Genomic DNA, 17,550 nt, shown 5'->3' on the forward strand with positions numbered 1-17,550 from the left:
AACCTTCCCAGGGAGAGTTTTGGCATCATCTATCCATGAACTTGGAGCAAAAGTCATTGAACTTTAAGGGAAAGGCACTATTTCGCTAATCGCAAATACTTAAAACCTGCTACAATCTTCGCATCGCTCTTGGCCTAAAATTTCATTTTAATTTTAAATAGTGGCGTTGGCCTTCCTCAAGCTCTGAGCGGCTCTGATTAGGTGTCAGAAGGCGGCATTTCCATAGCCGCACAAAAGCTGATTTATGCAAAATCTAAGATCCTAGCAATCACTGAGGGCTCAGATGAGCTTTTGTGACAAACATTTTCCTCTCATCAACTCCATCCCTCCCCCCTCCCGAGTCGATGGAAAAACCAACGTGGCAGCATCGCAGACACAGAAGCTCCGCCACTGCTGTGGGTCCCGGCCCCTTGCCCTCCCGAGGGCCGCTCGGGGCCTTGGTCCGGAGAGATGTGCAGACACATGAGCATCTCCCATCCCCGGGTGTCCAGACTCCATCTGAGAACCCCCTGAGTCTCCAGGTCAAGGATTCTTGGACAAGGATTCTTAAAACAAGCAAGTTTAAAAAGTAGAAAAAGAAAAGCAATTCATGGAAATGCGATTGCTCCCTAAGTGTAATAACTAGGGGTGTAGTCTACATCCCCAAACCCACTGGCCAGAAGCACAGCTTCTGTGTGAGAAGGATGCCGGTTCACTTCCTGCCCCCGTGACATGGGGCACATGACCCCATCACTCAAATGGACACCTGGTGGACCACCCTCGAAGAACAGTCAGGAGGATGGAGCTGATGTCCAAAAAGGTGAGTGAGGGGTCCCTGGCATTCCACAGTGCCCAGTCAGCATCAGTTCTACCAGCATACTGGCTTCCTCCCCAGTCCAGGCTGGGTAGGAAGAGACCCAGCCCTCTGCCCACCCAAGACCTGGGCTCACCTCCTGCAGCCACTAGAGGGAGCACTTGCCTTTCCTAACAGGAGGCTGGGCTCCTGCAGGGCCTTCCGCCTCAGACCAGCAAGACCCATGGGTTCTCTTGGCATTGGAGCCTGGCCCGGGACCGTCCTGCTCAGCCACAGCCGGGGGTGCAGTGGGCTGGGTGGCCACGCTCCAGGCTGTTTTCTCTGCCCTTTGCACAGGCCTCCAATTTACAACGTACCTTGGCCTGACATCTCTCCTTCCTCATCGATCCAAGGACTGCTCCTCTTCTTCTTGCCTTTAGAATCCTAACTTGTCACAGTGGGTCCGTGTGCCCAGCCCCTGTGGTCCTTACGACCCTGTCTCTGACTGATGCTTCATCCCCCAGCCTCCCTCACAGCTGGGGTGCTCAGTGGCTCTGGCTTCTGGACAAGTCTCAAGTTCCCATTTGCTTTGCAGCCTCGGCAGCCACCCACCTGACTTCCTGCCTCAGGTGCTGGTGGCTCTGGTGACTGTGTTAAGACTGAGGTGACAAAGCCCCAGGGGAGGTGGAGCAGAAAGATGGCCTGGACCCTGCTCCAGACTTCCTGTCCCTCCTGGGAATGTTCTAGTAGTCGCCAGCCTTTCTGACCCTCCCGTGGCTGCCCATTGCTCTGGGGATAAGATCCAACCGGAGCCTCTAAGGCCCTACTGCAACCTGGCCTCCTGGTCCCCCTTCCCGCCTTCTCTCCCGCCCCACCACCTTCTTTTCTGATGCTCCGCCGTGAAAAGTCCGTTCCTGGCCCAGGGCACTCGCACTTGCTGTTCCCTCTGTAGAGTCTGCGCCCAAGTGTCTAACGGCCGGCTCTCATAGCACTGATACGCCTTGTTCAACCTCCTCAAGCAATTAGCATTGTCTGTTCATTTGCTTGGTCTCTGGTTTACTGACCTCCCTCCGAGGGCACAGTGTGTGGCACACAGTAGGTACACATGTAATGCAGTGAATGAATGCATTGTCCTTTTTTGCTGGACCTCTTTTGAGTGGGTTTCTGTTCTTTGCAATTATAAAAATTCTGGACCAAAAAAAAAAAATAGGACAGAAAAATTATATATTTTTAAATAATGTATTTGATTCTTCTTCTTTTTGTTTTACATTGATTTTTAGAGATAAGGGAAGCTGAGGGAGAGTGAGAGAAAAACACTGATGTGAGAGAGAAACATTGATTGGCTTCCTCCTGCTTGCCCCAAACCAGGCATGTGCTCTGACCGGGGATTGAACCAACAACCTTCCCATGCCCAGACAACACCCAACCAATTGAGCCACACCATCCAGAGGAAGACAAAAAAATTCACCAAAATCAAACCACAGCGAACCTTGCTCTGGACGCGCAAGCTGAGGTCTCTTCTCATCTCCTCCTAAGCTCTCTCCCTCCCTCCACACACACATCACCCCACCGCACATGAGACATCGCCCATTCCCTTACCCTGGCCATCACCCCTGGCGCCACACTCGCCTCCGGGAAGAGCCCGCTATGGAATCAGGCAGCTGGCTCAGCACCTCTCCCCCGGAGATTCTCAGCAAAGCGGATGCAGGCGGTGGCTGTGTGCAGGGTGCCCTTGTCTCTCAGGAGCCCCGGTCTCCCAGCGGAGGGCCTCTGGGGAAGTGCCCCAGCAGCACCCCTTTGCAGAGCTGTGTGCTGAGACGCGCCAAAGCCTTATGGAGGGAGGGCTTGCAGAGGGCCCGTGAGTCACACGTGGCCCCAGCACGCAGCGCTGTGAATTCGGAATTGGTTCGTCGGGGTCTCCATAAGACTCACTCCAAACACCACATTCACACACCCTGAGTGGCAACTCCTCTCCCGTCCCTGCTCCCGGGCCAGAGGCCGGGCCTCCTGGGTCACCCGGACCTGGATGTGAGACCTGGTATGTGATATCCCTTACCTCTCCGTGCCTCAGTTTCCTTATCTGTAAGGACACCCGCATTGGAGCTACTGCATAGGTGCCTGGAGAAGACAACTAGCTGACATGGGTACTGTGGGCACAGCCTGGATGCAATAGTGTCCTCTTTAATGGGTTGGCCAGAGGAGGGGCCTGCCCGGCTGTGTGCATGTTCTCTCCCACTGTCGCCACCAGGGGCCTGGGCCCCGAGGGATCCCAGGTCCTCTCTGACAGGCTCCACGCCTCCCTGGCTGCTCTCCTGCCTTAGGCTCCACATGTGTCACGGATGCTTACACCCTCTGGGCTGGAGGGCGTTGTCGAGGGCACTGGTATCGCGTTCAGGCACAGAGCCCGGAGCCATGCTGCCTGGATCTGAACGGTAACTCCATTGCTCACGAGCTGTGTGACCTTAGGAAGATATCTACCCTCTCTGTGCCTCTGTTTCTTCACCTTTAAAGTGGGCGTCATAGTACTGACCTCAGGGGGTTGTTTTAAGAATTAAATGAGCCCTGGCCAGTGCTGCTCAGGAGTTAGAGCATCAGCCTGTGCACCGAAGAGTTTCGGTTTCAATTCCCTGTCAAGGGCATGTCCTTGGGTTGCAGGTTTGATTCCCTCCCCAGTCAGAGCATGTGTGGGAGGCAGCCAATCAGTGTATCTATCTCACAACCATGTTTCTCTCTCCTCTGTCTCTTTCCCCCTCCCTCCCTCCTTTCCATTCTCTCTAAAAAGCAATGGAAAAAATATCCTCAGGTGAAGATTAACAAATAATAATAACAATCTATATATAAAAAAGCCTAAGTAACTGTTAGGACCGGTCAACTGGTAGACCGGTCGCTGTGATGCGCACTGACCACCGGAGGGCAGATGCTCAATGCAGGAGCTGCCGCCTGGTGGTCAGTGCGCTCCCACAGGGGGAGTGCTGCTCAGCCAGAAGCCAGCGGAGCCGGTGAGCGCAGCTGCAGCGGAGGGAGCCTCTCCTGCCTCCGTGGCAGTGCTCCTGAGCAGCAGCCGCGGCAGCAGGTGCAGCGAGGCCGGGATGAGTGGCAGCAGAGCTGTGCCCAGCCGCCTGCCACTTCAGCACTGCTACATCCCCCCCAAGGGATCCCGGATTACAAAAGGGCGCAGGCCAGGCTGAGGGACACCATCTGTGCACGGATTCGTGCACCAGGCCTCTAGCAATAATAATAATTAAATGAGTTCTATGCACAGGAGTTAGGACAGTGCCTGGGATGTGGTGAGTGCCAGCTAAGTATTTTTTAAGTGTGCCTGGCCTTCCTGAGGGCGACAGAGGAAGGCCTTTGGGGATACGTACGCTCCTTAAGGAAGCGGCACCAGTTAGCATCTACTGAGCACTTTTCTATGCCCAGATGTTTTAATCAAGGGTTCAGGAATTTTTCCTTAAAGGGCTAGACAGTAAATAAATTTGGAGCTCTGCAGGTACTTCTCTACCCATTTAAAATGTAACCACTGAAAAAATGAGTGTGATAAATGCATTCTTAGTTCATGGGCCTTAGAAACAACAGGAAGCTGGACAGAGCTGATCCTTGGGCTGTGGTTCGTGGATCCGAACTTTTAGCCTTCGACCCTACAACAAGACTTTAAGATGTGGAAACACTGTCTCCGAGAGGCTGAGTGACTTCCCCGAGGCCACACAGCGGACAGGCACGGAGGCAGGGCTGTCAGACTCCTGAGCCCCAGGCTGCCCCTGTGCTATGTTCTATGTCACCAACACAGCGGCCTCCCACCTCCACCATCCAGGACCCATCACCAGGTAGGACCACTCACGTCCTCTCCATCTGCCTCCCGAGGACTTCAAGCAATTCTGCTACTTCCGTGCACAGACAACACCCAGCCAACTGAGCCACACCATCCAGGGCAAGACATACGGCAGCCGTGTGTGTGGACACGTCGCGGTGGTTTTGTCCATGCACCAGCTGATGGGATTTGGGGCTATGGACCCGGTGTCAATTTACTGGTTCTCAGCTCCACATCTGCTCTGCTTGGCCCAGCTTGGTGACCCTATAATGCAAACATTTCTCCTTTGGGAGCTAGGCTGCTGCTAGGATTCGTCAGTAGAGGGCGCAAGAGAGGCACTGGGATCTGTAGCAGGGAAGGCCTCTGGCTGGTTCCCCTTCCTGGGATGTTTGGGGGGCAGGGATGCCAGCAGATGTGTGCCGGCTGCACTCACCCAGCAGCCCTCACCTGCCAGCCTGGCCTGCACGTCCTGCAGCAGGTTCCTCGGTCACAGCCACCAGCAGGTGTCCTCGGCCACCCCCTTCCCTCCTCGTTCACTCCCCCACCCCTCCCTGCTGATTTCAGGATTTGCCACCACTGTTTCCTCCCGAGTCCTCTTTTACCCACTTTGGAGGTCACTGTCTTTTCCTACTTCGTGTCCAGATTTCTGACGTGGCTTCTGTCCCCTGGCCGGACCCAGGCCGCTCCCACCTGGGGGCTGTTATGAACAGCTGTATATTATAGATACTATTTATTGTCATTTTCTTGGGCAGAAGAGTTGAACTCTGGGGCACAGTGTAAGGGTATGTTTCAACCTCATAGGAAGCTGCCAAACGTATTTCAAAGCAATTGTACCATTTCACGCTCCCTGGGCAAGCGTGGGAGAGTTCCCCGATTACTCCACATCCTCACCGGCACCTGGTAATGTCACGCCTCATATGAATGAACTACTGCTTATGATGAAAAGGAAGGAAATAATGATTCAAGCAAAAACAGAAATGAACTGAAACAAGCCAGACATGAAGGAGTACACGCTATTGTGATTCCATTTATAGGAAGTTCTAAAGTGGGTGAAATTTAACCGATAGTCACAGACATCAAACCAGGTGGGGGAAGGGGCCAGAGGTTGACCACAAAGAGATGAGAGGGGAGTCTGGGGTTATGGCAATGTTCTTTATCTTGTCTGGGGGTGGCAGTTACATTTGTCAAAATTCACTAAACCGCACACTACAGATGTGTGCATTTCATTATATGTTAAATTATCCTCCTATCTAATGAAGAGGGGATATGCTAAGTGACTGTCATGCCCTCACAAAGATGACAACACCACAACCAATAAGGAGGGAATATGGTAATTGACTGCCACACCCTCAAAGATGGCGGCACCTACAGCCACAAGATGGCGGTACCCAGTCCCCTTAGTCCTGCTGGGGCAGCAGACGCCTGGCATGGCCAGGCCCGCCCCCACGTGGGTCCAGCTGCACTATGTGCCTGCCTCCAGAATCCCCCCCAGTCCCCTCAGCCCCCCTCAGCTGCTTAGGGCTGGCCTAAGGCACAGGCAAGCCTCGGATGGTGGCTGTCCAGGCACCCGGGGCCACCCAAGGCTCAGGTAACCAGGGCCGGCTGAGGCTTGCGCTGCCAGCAGTGGCAGCAGCAGAGGTGTAATGGGGCATCACCTTCTCCTGATCACTGGGTCACTTCCTGCCCCTGAGGTCTCCCAGACTGTGAGAGGAGGCAGGCTGGCCTGAGGGACCCCCATCCCCTCCAGTGCATGAATTTTCATGCACCAGGCCTCTACTAGTTCAACAGAGTTGATTTTTCACAGTGATTAGTCACACCCACACCCCAAACAGGTGACAGTGGTCACAACTCTTCAGAGTTGCACAGAGCATGGCAGCAGGCCAGTCCCCATGCCTGGGGGGGAAGTATGGAAGCTTCCTATACTTGAAGAAACTGATACTAGGCAATGACCTACAAGGAGATTGCACTTGAAACTTGGGCCTAAAGTTCACAGTAACAACAGCAACAGATGTTACAATTTAGTTTGAAACATGCAGTACAAAACGGAGACAATAGCTTATAAACCCTGTAGATCTTAAGTTATAATTAAATTTAGATGCTAAGTTGTTACGATGAACAACAGAATGAATGGATTCAGTATTTTCTTTTGACGTAATTTTCCCTACAAAAAAAATTGATAGCACAACACAAACAACATCCTTGACTTAAAATTCCATTTTTAAATCATGTTATGAAAGGGGTCATTTCCAGGCTGGATCCATTTCAAAAGGGACATACTCAGCCTTGGCCACGCTTGTTCCAAGCAGTTAACCCTGTCATTGTCTTTACCAATTTTCTCTCTTTTGATAAAAAAAAGAAAAAAAAGTTGTTGCTGTTTTTGTTAATCCTCACCAGAGGATATTTTTTTTTCCTACTGTTTTTGAGAGAGAGAGAGTAGAGGGGCGGGGGGGGGCGGGGGGGGCGGGTGGAGATACAGAGAGAGAAACATCGATGTGAAAGAGACACATTGATTGGTTGCCTCTCACAGGCGCCTGAGGATCGAGCCTGCAACCAAGGTGTGTGCCCTTGACCGGGATTGAACCCTCGACCCTTCAGTCTGCGGGCCAGTGCTCTAATCACTTAACCAAACTGGCAAGGGCTCCTTTGAGTTTTAAACGGACCAATCCCACCAGATCCTGACTTGCCCAAGTCTTTGGATAGAAATGGAATAGTTCTTCAAGTCACTTTTATTCGTTTCATGGTATCCTACATTGTGGGCAGTGTATCAATTTTGCTTGGTAATTCGTAGAGTGCTGTCCGGTGTTTGAAACGTCCAACGTTCAGGGAAAGCTTGACAAACCAATCTGAACGGCTCTCCACCTCCGCGGGGGCAGTGGCACATCCCGTGCTTTTATCCTCACACTCAAAGGTACGCAGAACTGATACGGCCTTTCTCCACGCGTGTGTGTGCTGGGGTCCACGGCGGAAGACAGCAACCACCCACTAGAGCAGCAGTCCTTTAACTGCCACTGCCCCCTGTCGTCTTTTTAGACTTGAAACAGCACCCCAGCATTTTGGGGGCCCCCCCTTCCCAACTGTCACTGTATGTGATTGGGTTGGTTTCCCTCCCACTTCTGGATGTGAGCAGGGGTTCAGGCCTGCTCACCTGGGAAGATAAAAACCTGGTCCACTGATCCTGTTTGCATTTCCGGGGGGCAGGGGGGTGGGGTAGAGACATGCCTGCAGCTGCTGGGGGCTCACAGGTCACCGCAGCCCATGCTGAGTCTGAGCAAGAGGAAAAATAAGCCAGAATGATCCTGTTTTTCTTGTAAATTTTTGATATTTTGCCTTGTGGATTTGCCATGGATTTTTAAAAAATCAATTGTGTTTGTGTGTACCTTTTAAAAAATATATATATTTTTTTATTGATTTCAGGGAGAAAGGAAAAGGGAGAGGCAGAAACATCAACGATGAAAGGGAATCATTGATTGGCTGCCTCCTGCACACACCCCCTCCCCCCCCAACAGAGGATCGAGCCATAACCTGGGCACGTGCTCTGACTGGGAATGAAACCATGACCTCCTGGTTCGTAGGTCGATGCTCAACCACCGAGCAACACTGGCTGGACTTTGCAAAATCAATTTTGATTTTTTAAAAAATATTGCATTCAAACATAACTCATCTTGATTGCTGAGCTACGTGGTGCCCCTCCATTCTGCACCTGGGGCCAGCGCCTCCCTGGTCCCATCCTCCCTGCCGGCTCCTGCAGTCAGAGGCGTGGCCCCTAGCCCTGACCCTGCTGCTCACAGATCTGTGTGGCCTGGAGCCAACCACTGGGTCTTTCTGAACGCCAGTTAATTCACCTGTGAAACAGGGGTGGCGGTGCCCACAGGCTAGATGAAATGCGATTCAATGTACGTAAATGCTCCTGTAAACTGTCCACCTGAATATGAAGGATTCTTCCGGCTGAATGTGGGGCTCCTCTTCCCATCAGCCAATAGGAAAGCTCACTCAGGGTTGGACCCCGGGCTAAGTAAGGGATTGACCTGCCTTATCCTCCTGAGCCCTTCCCTCAGCTGCTGAGACTTTGATGGGAGGAAATGAGTTCTGTCACGATAGGTAACGCGGCTCTCCAGACGAGGAAACAGACAAGGCCCCTCCGCAGTGGCTGTCTGGCCCGGGCAATGGCACCAACGTAGAGAATCAGGTCTATGACTAAGCGTGGAGGTACATGTTAGGGATGGGGGAAAAATAAATAAATAAATAAATAAGACAACTGTTGATCAAAGCACAACATGCCCAGAAGTGGCAGATTGGCTGAGCAAGAGGAGGCTAATTTGGGGAGAGATGACGCTGGCGTTCAGAGAGGCTGGTAAACAACCCGTCACTCGGTAAGGCACGTGCAGTGTGTTTTTAAATCACGGTCAGGGGGAAGCGGAGACCAGAGGGAACCCGGTGCTCATCCCGGTGAGCCCCGCCCGCCCTCCCGTCGCTGGCCCTGCCCCTCACCTCCGCTCCTGGACCCCATTCGCTTCTGTCCAGGTGCCACCAGCAACCCCCTCCCTCGAACGGGACCTCCCCCTCTAACCTCCTGCCTAACAAACGGGGCGGACATCCTAAAACTCAATCTGATGATTCCAGTTCTTCCTTAGAAAGCCCTCCAAGGGCTTCTGCCTGCCCAGGCTCCACTCCAAACGTTCACCACTGTATGCCCCCCCCCCCCGCCCCCCGCCTGCTCCTCCTGTATCTAATCTCTCACACTCTGACACATCCCATCACATCCCACTGCCTAGGAACTCAGCTCGGGGCACAGGTCCTGCTCGTGCTGTGTCCCTAAGCATCTGCCCCTGCTATTCTCTGGGCCAGCTTCTCCCCAGTCCTCGAAACTCAGCTCCATGGTCACCTCCTCCTGAATCCCGCCTAGGGATGGACCCGTCTCCCCGGCTCCTGGAGCTGCTTGTACCTGTGGCTTATGTCCATCTCATCGTCTCCTACACAACATAGAAACGATCCCTTTGTGTGACTGTCCCTTTAAAACCGGACCCCCTCCATCCACGCCCTCCCGGGGACCAGGATGTTCTCGCCTGTGGAACGGGAATGTGGCCACACACTTATCGGCTGCTTCCCGAGTGCCAGGCCCAGAGCTGAGCACGGAGTTCCCCTGACGACCCTCTGAAGCAGGGATACTGGTTCTCCTGGTCTACAGACAAGGCCGCGGAAGCCCGCCGAGCACAGAGACCCTGCTCCACGCCACGCAGTCTCTAAGGGACAAAGATGGAGGAACCAGGCCCACGTGTGGGCCCCGGTACCTGGCACGGTCCTCAGTCAGCACTGGCGGAGTCACAGTGAGTCAGAACGAAAGCACTCGTAAGAGCCCCTTGCCCAATGCAACCTGGGAGGACGGAGCTCCCTGTGGTAAAGGGGGAGGGGGGCGGGGGGAGGAGGCCTATGGGAGGCTTTTACTCTGTGGACCCCAGAGGCCTATTCCTCTCTCCCCCCAGCTTCCAACTCTGTCCCAGCTGGTAGCCCTGCGTTTACACTTTGACTGTCCTTCTCAGGGAACCCCAGAGAGCAGCTGACCTTCAGCAGAGGCCCCCGTGGGGTCTGCATGGGTGGGAAGCTTTACTCCTACCCTACTTGCTCGGAGCTATATCTTTGCAGCAACATGTGAGGGTGGGAGGATTCTGAGACCAGGCTGCTTTTTGCAGCCAGGATCATACCGACAGGTATTAGTTGGTATGCTGGCCATCACACTAAATTTAATTCACGTAACTATCACATTCAGAATTAACCGGCTTCAGGAATGGCTGGATCCAGGAGCTCAAGGGATGTCATCAAAACTCCATCTTCTCCTCTCCCCATCAATTTTAACTCTGTTTTCCTCTGTGTTGACTTCATTATCAAGGAGACTTTCCCCCTGACACTCTGGCCACCAGCAGCTCCTGGCTCCCGTCGGACCCATTCAGCCAGCTCCTAGTAGGACGCTTCTCTTTCTTTCCGGTGCTCCCCATGGAGGTCTCTACACCAAACCCTGCTGGCCTGGCTTGGGCTTCCTGTTCATGTCTGCATCGTCCAGGTAGGTGAGGAGAGATCATGTCCTCTGGCCGGACCTGGGTAACAGGGCCGCTCCTCAAAATGTGAGGGGCGGGGGGGGGGGGGGGCAGCTGGGGCAGATTTCACCCTCACTCAACATGCAGGAGCCCAGGACGGTGGCAGCAGCAGAGCCCCAGGGCAATTAAGATCCTATTTCCAGAGGGGACTGGGCAGACACCTACTACCAAACGTCTCGGTGGCCTAGGAACCCTTTCTCCCACAGCCAACTTCCCAAGCCTCAGCCCAGGGTGGGGCTCCCATGTCCAATCCCAGAATTCCGGGTTCTCGTGAGGGGGCCCTGAACGCCCCCGTGACGCAGGACACAGGGGTCGAGTAGGATGACAATCTTCCACTCATGGGTCCGGCTAGGATGCTCTCGGAATTCAAAGGTGCGGCGTGCACGCTGTGAAGACGCACTGCCCTGAGCCCGCGGGGCAGGGGAAGCCAGCCTGCTCCTCTGGAGACAGCGGCCGCTTTCCCGGATGAGGAAGGGAGGCAGGAAGCACAGGAACACTTCCTGATGTCGCTTCTCTCCTGCTCCAAAACCATTTCAGGCGCCGGGGAGGGAGGGGGGCGCTGGCACACGCACCCCAACATCTTCTAGCAGCACGTGGTCCTGGGGAGCATCTGGTCCAGGGGGTCCTGCCAGCCTCAGCGGGCAGGTGGGGGTTAGCCTCCAGCTTCACGCTCCGCCGGGCCGGTGCTGCCTCCACCCCCACCCCCATCTGTTCCTGGCAAATTTAAATGCCACCCTGCCTCAGCGCCGAAGTGTGGGAATTAAGAGAGGAAGTGCGGGCGGTAGAGGAAAAGTGATGAATCACCTGGACCGCTGCCTCGCGCCAATGCAGCCTGGAGAGAGGCCGGTCTGGGGAGGAGAGGGGGGATAGAGGTTAAAAGGACCCGCGTTCTAACCGGATCTCTACTACGGGCTGGTCAGAGACATTAGGCCAGGGACCTCTCGGAGCCTCAGTTTCCTCATCCATGAAATGGGATCGTACCTTCCACTGGGTCACTCTGGAGATTCAGGGACACAGACACTGCAGCTGGTACAGAGGTGGCACTGAAGGACATTGGTCCTTCTTCCTTCTCCTTCTCCTTCTCCTTCTCCTTCTCCTTCGCCTCCTTCTCCTCCTGGAAGCTAGGCCACAGGTGTCTCCGTTGTCATGGAGACCAGGAAGCAGCGATGCTCAGTCCCCATACAATGGCCCTGAGATCCAAACTCCTCACCCGTCCTGCCCCTCTGCTCCTGCCCAGCCCCGCCATCACCTCTAGCACGTTCTCCATCGCCAGACTCCACCCACGTGGCTGTTGCCTGTTTCTTGAGTAACCCAGGGCTCTTGCTACCTCAGGGCCTCGGTGCTCACGGCCCCTCCCTCCTCACCCCCTCTTTCCAGGGCTGGCTCCTGTTCATCGTTCCATTTCTGCCAAAACGTCACCTCCTCAGTGAAGTCCGCCCTGACCACCTGGGAAAAGCGGTAGCCCACACTTCCGTTGCTTTCTAGCTCATCTCTTGAAAACGATCCCATTTATGTGTTTACCATCTCTCTCCCACAGAACGTGAGCACTAAAGGGAGAGGATACTTCCATCGTGTTCTTCTCCGAATTCCTAGTGCCAAGTGGCCGGCACAGAACAGGCCCGGGGATGTTTGGGGAGGGAGGAGGACAAAGACAGGAAGAAAGAAAAGAGGGAGGGGAAGAAGGTGAGAGGGGGAGGAGGAGGCTGGAGACCCATCTCCCCACCCGCTTCTGGAGCCTCCTTTCCCCACACACTTGGGTCTTGGTTCCCTTCACCACCTGCCCCCCATTTCCCTCACCCTCGACCCCCCACTGGACTCCAGTGCATTAGCACTCCCTTCCTTTGTGTCTTGACAGCCAGTCCGGTTCACAGATAACGTTCCCACGTCCCTGTTCTCAGCAGGATGGAGCATATCATTCATGTTATTTCTGCCTGCCTCCCGCACACTGTTCCCAATGCTGCCTCTGGAAAACCGCCCTTCCCGCACCCTCAGCCCCCGCAGCTCAGATGGAGCCCACCCCTTCCCCAGCTCCACGGCTGGGCACAGGACCCAGGCCTGGGCAATAAGAATGCAGAATTTCCCTGGCCACAGTGATTGGTTAGGAATGGTCACATGACTCCAGCTGGGGCTAATGACCTTGAGTCCCAGGACTTTTGCTGCAGGTTAATTGGCAAAAGGCACTGCTTCTGTTGGGGATGTCAGGCTAGGTAAGCGTAAAGCCACAGCTGCTGGAGCTGACAGCCTTCTTCCCACGGCCTGGGGACAGCCTGTCTGAGAATAAAACCAGCACAGAGGGCACAGAGCCCAGAGGTAGAGAAAGACAGATTTCTGATGATATCATTTGCGCACCTGGATCCAGCTTTGCCTGACACAGACCCCACTCCTGAAAGGTTCAGTGACTCCAGCCAATAAATTCCCTTTTATGCTTAAGTGAGTTGGATGTGAATTTGTCACTTGCCCCCAAAATTGTTCTGCTCCTGAGATAAGCACGAATCCATAGCTGGCTAGTTGAGACATGTCAGGAGGTAGGCAGGGGGACAGGAGGACAGAGAGTGCCAGCCATGGAGAGAGGGGCACCCCTCCCCGGCGGTCCAAGCGCCACCCTCCCCACACTCCTCAGGGCAGACAGGAGCCAATGTTCTCCACCAGAAAGGGGCAGAGGCAGACAGAACCGGAGGGCAGATAAACCAGGATCCACCCAGAGCCAGCCAAAGCTTTGGCGAAGAAACCGCACTGTCTCAGAGAGGGGGAGGCGTGCACTGAGCTGGCCAGCGGCCTTCGAGGGCCCTGCTCCCCTCACTCCTCTTTAGGTGCCGGGCAGCCATGAACGCTCTCAAGGCCAAAAGTAAATGTGAGGTATGAGGCGTATCTGTGCAGGAAAAGCCTCCCTCTGCTTCTTTAAAGTGCAAAACAGGCCGGCCTGTTGGTTGCCCTCCATCCCCAGGCCCACCCCAGGCAGGCCTCCTGGATGCTGGGCGCTCGAATTGGTACCCGGAGGCCAGCTGGGCCTGGTCCCACTCTCTCCTGTGCTCACCAGAGCCCACGGGAGAAAACAGCTTCAGAGAAACCGCCCTGCGGGGGGCAGCCCAGCTCCCGGGGCCAGGCTCCAGAGCAAACGCCCAGCGTAGGGTGCAAGGCACCCATGAGCCTCATCAGCCTGGCAGGTGTCACCTTCACAAGAAGAGTGACAGCCTCTAGCGCTCACGGATCTCTGGCTCTGGGAGGAGGTTCCTCCTGCTTGAGGCCTGGGTTGTCCCAGGGATGGCTGGGTTTTTCTGGGTGCTGGGCTCTGGGTTCCCCTCTCTGCCTGCAGCTTCACCGGGTGCACAGAGAAGTCTCGAGGGGACACAGGGAGAACACGGTGCTGGAGCTGCAAGAATATGGGTTTTCCACAACTCAGCCCACTGTCCAGCTCACTCTTTATGCCATGGGCATCTCTGTGCTGGACTCCTAAGTCTCCTCTTCCAGCTCACACCTGCCCCTCCCCCTGAGCTCCACACCCACAGGGCCAACCTCCAGATGGAGATGTGGGCTGAGACAGGTGACAGACACCTCAAACGCAACACCTCCCAAAAGCCCCTGCTCCCACGCCAGCTGCTCCGGCCCCTTCAGCTGGGCTTTCTCCCTCAGCTCAGCGAATGATGCCTCTAACCCCCGCCCCCGCAATTTAACCATTTTTCTGACTGCCTTCTCCCTCCTCAGCCCAGATCATCGGTTGAGGACGCCTGCGGATTCTGCCTCCGCAATTGCTCACCCCACGGACTGTCCAGCCCCGTCTTCTCGTACTGGGGTTATTTTGACAGACCCCTATCTGGTTCCCTGCCACCAGGCTCCCTGCTGTAGCAATCTCCCCCTCAGCAGCCACACTGGTTGTCCTGAAACACAAAGCCAGTCCTGTCCTTTCCCTGTTCAAACCCGCGCCTTGGCCAGCCCAAGTCTCACCTCCTCCCTGGTCCGACCTCCAGCCTGGCAAAGGGAAAGTATGCAAATGTTTCCTCCAAACCAGCCAGACTTTTTCAGGAGAGGGCCAGATAGTAAATATTTCAGGCTTTGCAGGCCATATGGTCTCTGTCGCAATTACAGGACTCTGCCTTTGCAACACAAAGATGTAGACATTATGTAAATGAATAGCTGTGGCTGTGTGCCAATAAAACTTTATTTACAGCAGCAGGTGGTGGGCCAGATTTGACCCATGGGCTGTGCTTTGCCAATGCCTGCTCTAAAGGAAATAGCTCATTATTCACCATCTCTACCTCTCAGCTGTCTCTTGAGAAAATGGGGATAATAATCCCCACATTGAAGGGTTGGCGGGGATTTGAAAGAACCTGTCAAGTGCTGGCACAGAGTCTAACACATAGTAGGTGCTCAGCAGGGGATCACTATCATTAAGTCTGTCATCATTTCTCTCCTTTCCAGCCCTGACTCCAGCAAGAAGGTTACTAGTGTAAGGATAGTGACCACCTCTTCTGGAGGACTGGTGGTGCATGATGCGTTTATGGAATGCTGGGAAACCAACTGTGTGCTGGGGACCTACTATGTGCCAGGCACTGGGCTTCACGTGGCAGAGTGATTAAAATAAACTATACCAGTAAGTCAACATTCAAGTCTGGGGCCAAGTCTTAGAAGTATAGTGAAGTGGGGGGAGGGGGGAGAGGGGAGGCGCGAGGAACTGCAAGAAATTACAAAAAACAAACAGCCAAGACCGGTTGGCTCAGTGGATAGAGCGTCGGCCTGCGGACTGAAGGGTCCCGGGTTTGATTCTGGTCAAGGTCATGTACCTTGGTTGCGGGCACATGCCCAGTGGGGGGTGTGCAGGAGGCAGCTGGTCGATGTTTCTCTCTCATCGATGTTTTTAGCTCTCTATCCTTCTCCCTTCCTCTCTGTAAAAACTCAATAAAAATATATTTTAAAAAAACAAACAAACAAAAAAACAAAATACAAAACCTGCAAGAGGCCTGGTCCATGTGGCTCAGTTAGTTGGATGCCATCCCAGGCACCAAAAGGTTGCCAGTTCTATTCCCTGTCAGGGCATGATATCAGGGCACATGCCCAGGTTGTGGGCTCGCTCCTGGTAGGGAGTGTGCAGGAGGCAGCTGATAGATGTTTCACTCTCCCATCTCTCTCTCTCTCTCTCTCTCTCTCTCTCTCTCTCTCTCTCTCTCTCTCTCTCTTCTGCTCTCTCTAAAAATAAATAATAAAAGTGCAAAAAAATGTTTATTCAACCTCCAGGGCTGCAGAGGAACAGGGAGAAGCTCTGCCTTTATAAAAGGCGTTGCCTAGAGAGCTTGCTTTCTCTCACTTTCTACATTTCTCCTGTCATTGAAGCCACGTGCCCCACTCAGGAGCAGACCAAGGCTCCATCAGCCCTGGGTCCTTCCGAGCTCCCTGGGCGTCCCTCCAGCTCCCCGTCCAGTGAATGGGAAGATAAGGGGTGAGGGACTGGGGGGACCCAGAGGCATGTCCAGCTCGGCGCCTCCTTCTCATCCCAAGTCAAACAGGAATAAAACTCCCACCTTCTTCCGGCTGTCAGCCTCAGAGCCAGGCCTGGGCTCCCATTTGCCCCTATATCCCTGGCACAGGGTCTGGCGAGTGGCAGGCCCTCAGAATGTGTGCTGTGAGAACAGGCAAACCCATTTGTTGTCACTGCCATTGGCATGTACAACCACGTGACATGGCCGATAGCTCTTGCTTTTGTCCCATCAGCCCTCACCCTTCTCTGGCAACAGGGGCCCGGTGTCACAGGGCCTGGCAATGGGGCTGCACTGGAGGGTGAAGCCTGCGCCTGAAGCCTGAACGAATCAAAGCACAGCACCCCCGTGGCCACGGCAGCAGTTCTGGAACGGGCACTCGGGCCAATGGAGTGGCAGGAAGCCCAGCTCTTTCCCACTTGCTGTGAGCGGAGAGGGTGTGCGGGTGGCAGCTGCTGTCACCATCTTGTTCCCGGGCAGAGCAAGACTGAAGCCAGCACAGAGAAAGCGGGCCTGCGCCATGGCCAGAGGCTGAGGTTTCACGCCCACTTTTGTGCCTGAAGACAGATGCACCCCTAGGTTTTTCTTACACCAACCTATAAATCTTTTCTCTCTCTCTCCCTCTCTCTCTTTCTCATTCTTTCTGCTTATGCTATTTTGCAACCAATCTTATGTCCCTTTTGAACCAAAAGTGTCCTAATGAAACACTGCTCAAGGCCTGTCTTCTACTTTCAATACAATTCCAGTTACTTAAAAAAAAGAAAAAAGAAAAAAGTATTTATTGATTTCAGAGAGAAGAAGGGAGATGGAGCGAGAATCATTGATCGGCTGCCTCCTGCATGACCCCTACTGGGGATTGAGCCTGCGATCTGGGCATGCGCCCTGACCGGGAATGGAACAGGTGACCTCCTGCTGCAGGGACTATGCTCAACTCTGAGCCGCACCGCCATGGCCAGCTTATTTTTTAAGAAGAAAAACAGACACTCCCAGCCTCTCGGTGAATCTTCTCTAAAGTCATTGGCCTATGAGTGGGTCTGTCATCTGCTGTTTGCCCTGCTCATTCAAAACAGCACTTGTAAGGTCTCCTCAAGGAGGCGGCCTGGCTGTGCCAACACTGCTGCCTGAGAACCAGCTCTGAGACTGCTCACAGCTTGTCTCACTGCTTATTTACATTCACAGCCACGCGTCTCACTTTTCAAGGAGACTCCAGGGCCCGTGAGGTAAGTCACGTCCTACGAAAGCCACAAACAATGACTAAGGGCCTGAGGTGTCCTGGACCCTGGCGGGGAGTGCAGAGGGCACTGAGAGAGGCCGCTGTCCGCCCCAAGGCAGCCTGAAAGGAGACAGCATCATCAGCACAAGCAGCACCAAACACAGCAGTGCCCCACACTTGCTCTCACTGTCTCCTTGAAC

General features: G+C 54.2%; 1 long non-coding RNA gene across 1 annotated transcript; it reads left to right on the plus strand.

The window, feature by feature from the left end:
* Positions 1 to 9,699: 9,699 nt before the first annotated feature.
* LOC311624108 lies at positions 9,700 to 13,097 on the plus strand. The gene is made up of 3 exons (XR_014795254.1): positions 9,700 to 9,926; positions 10,465 to 10,635; positions 12,047 to 13,097. It is a non-coding gene; the product is annotated as an uncharacterized lncRNA (long non-coding RNA).
* The last annotated feature ends 4,453 nt before the right edge of the window (positions 13,098 to 17,550 follow it).

Source organism: Pipistrellus hanaki, assembly GCF_964339955.1.
Source record: "Pipistrellus hanaki genome assembly, chromosome: 6".
NCBI classification, from domain to species: Eukaryota; Metazoa; Chordata; class Mammalia; order Chiroptera; family Vespertilionidae; genus Pipistrellus; species Pipistrellus hanaki.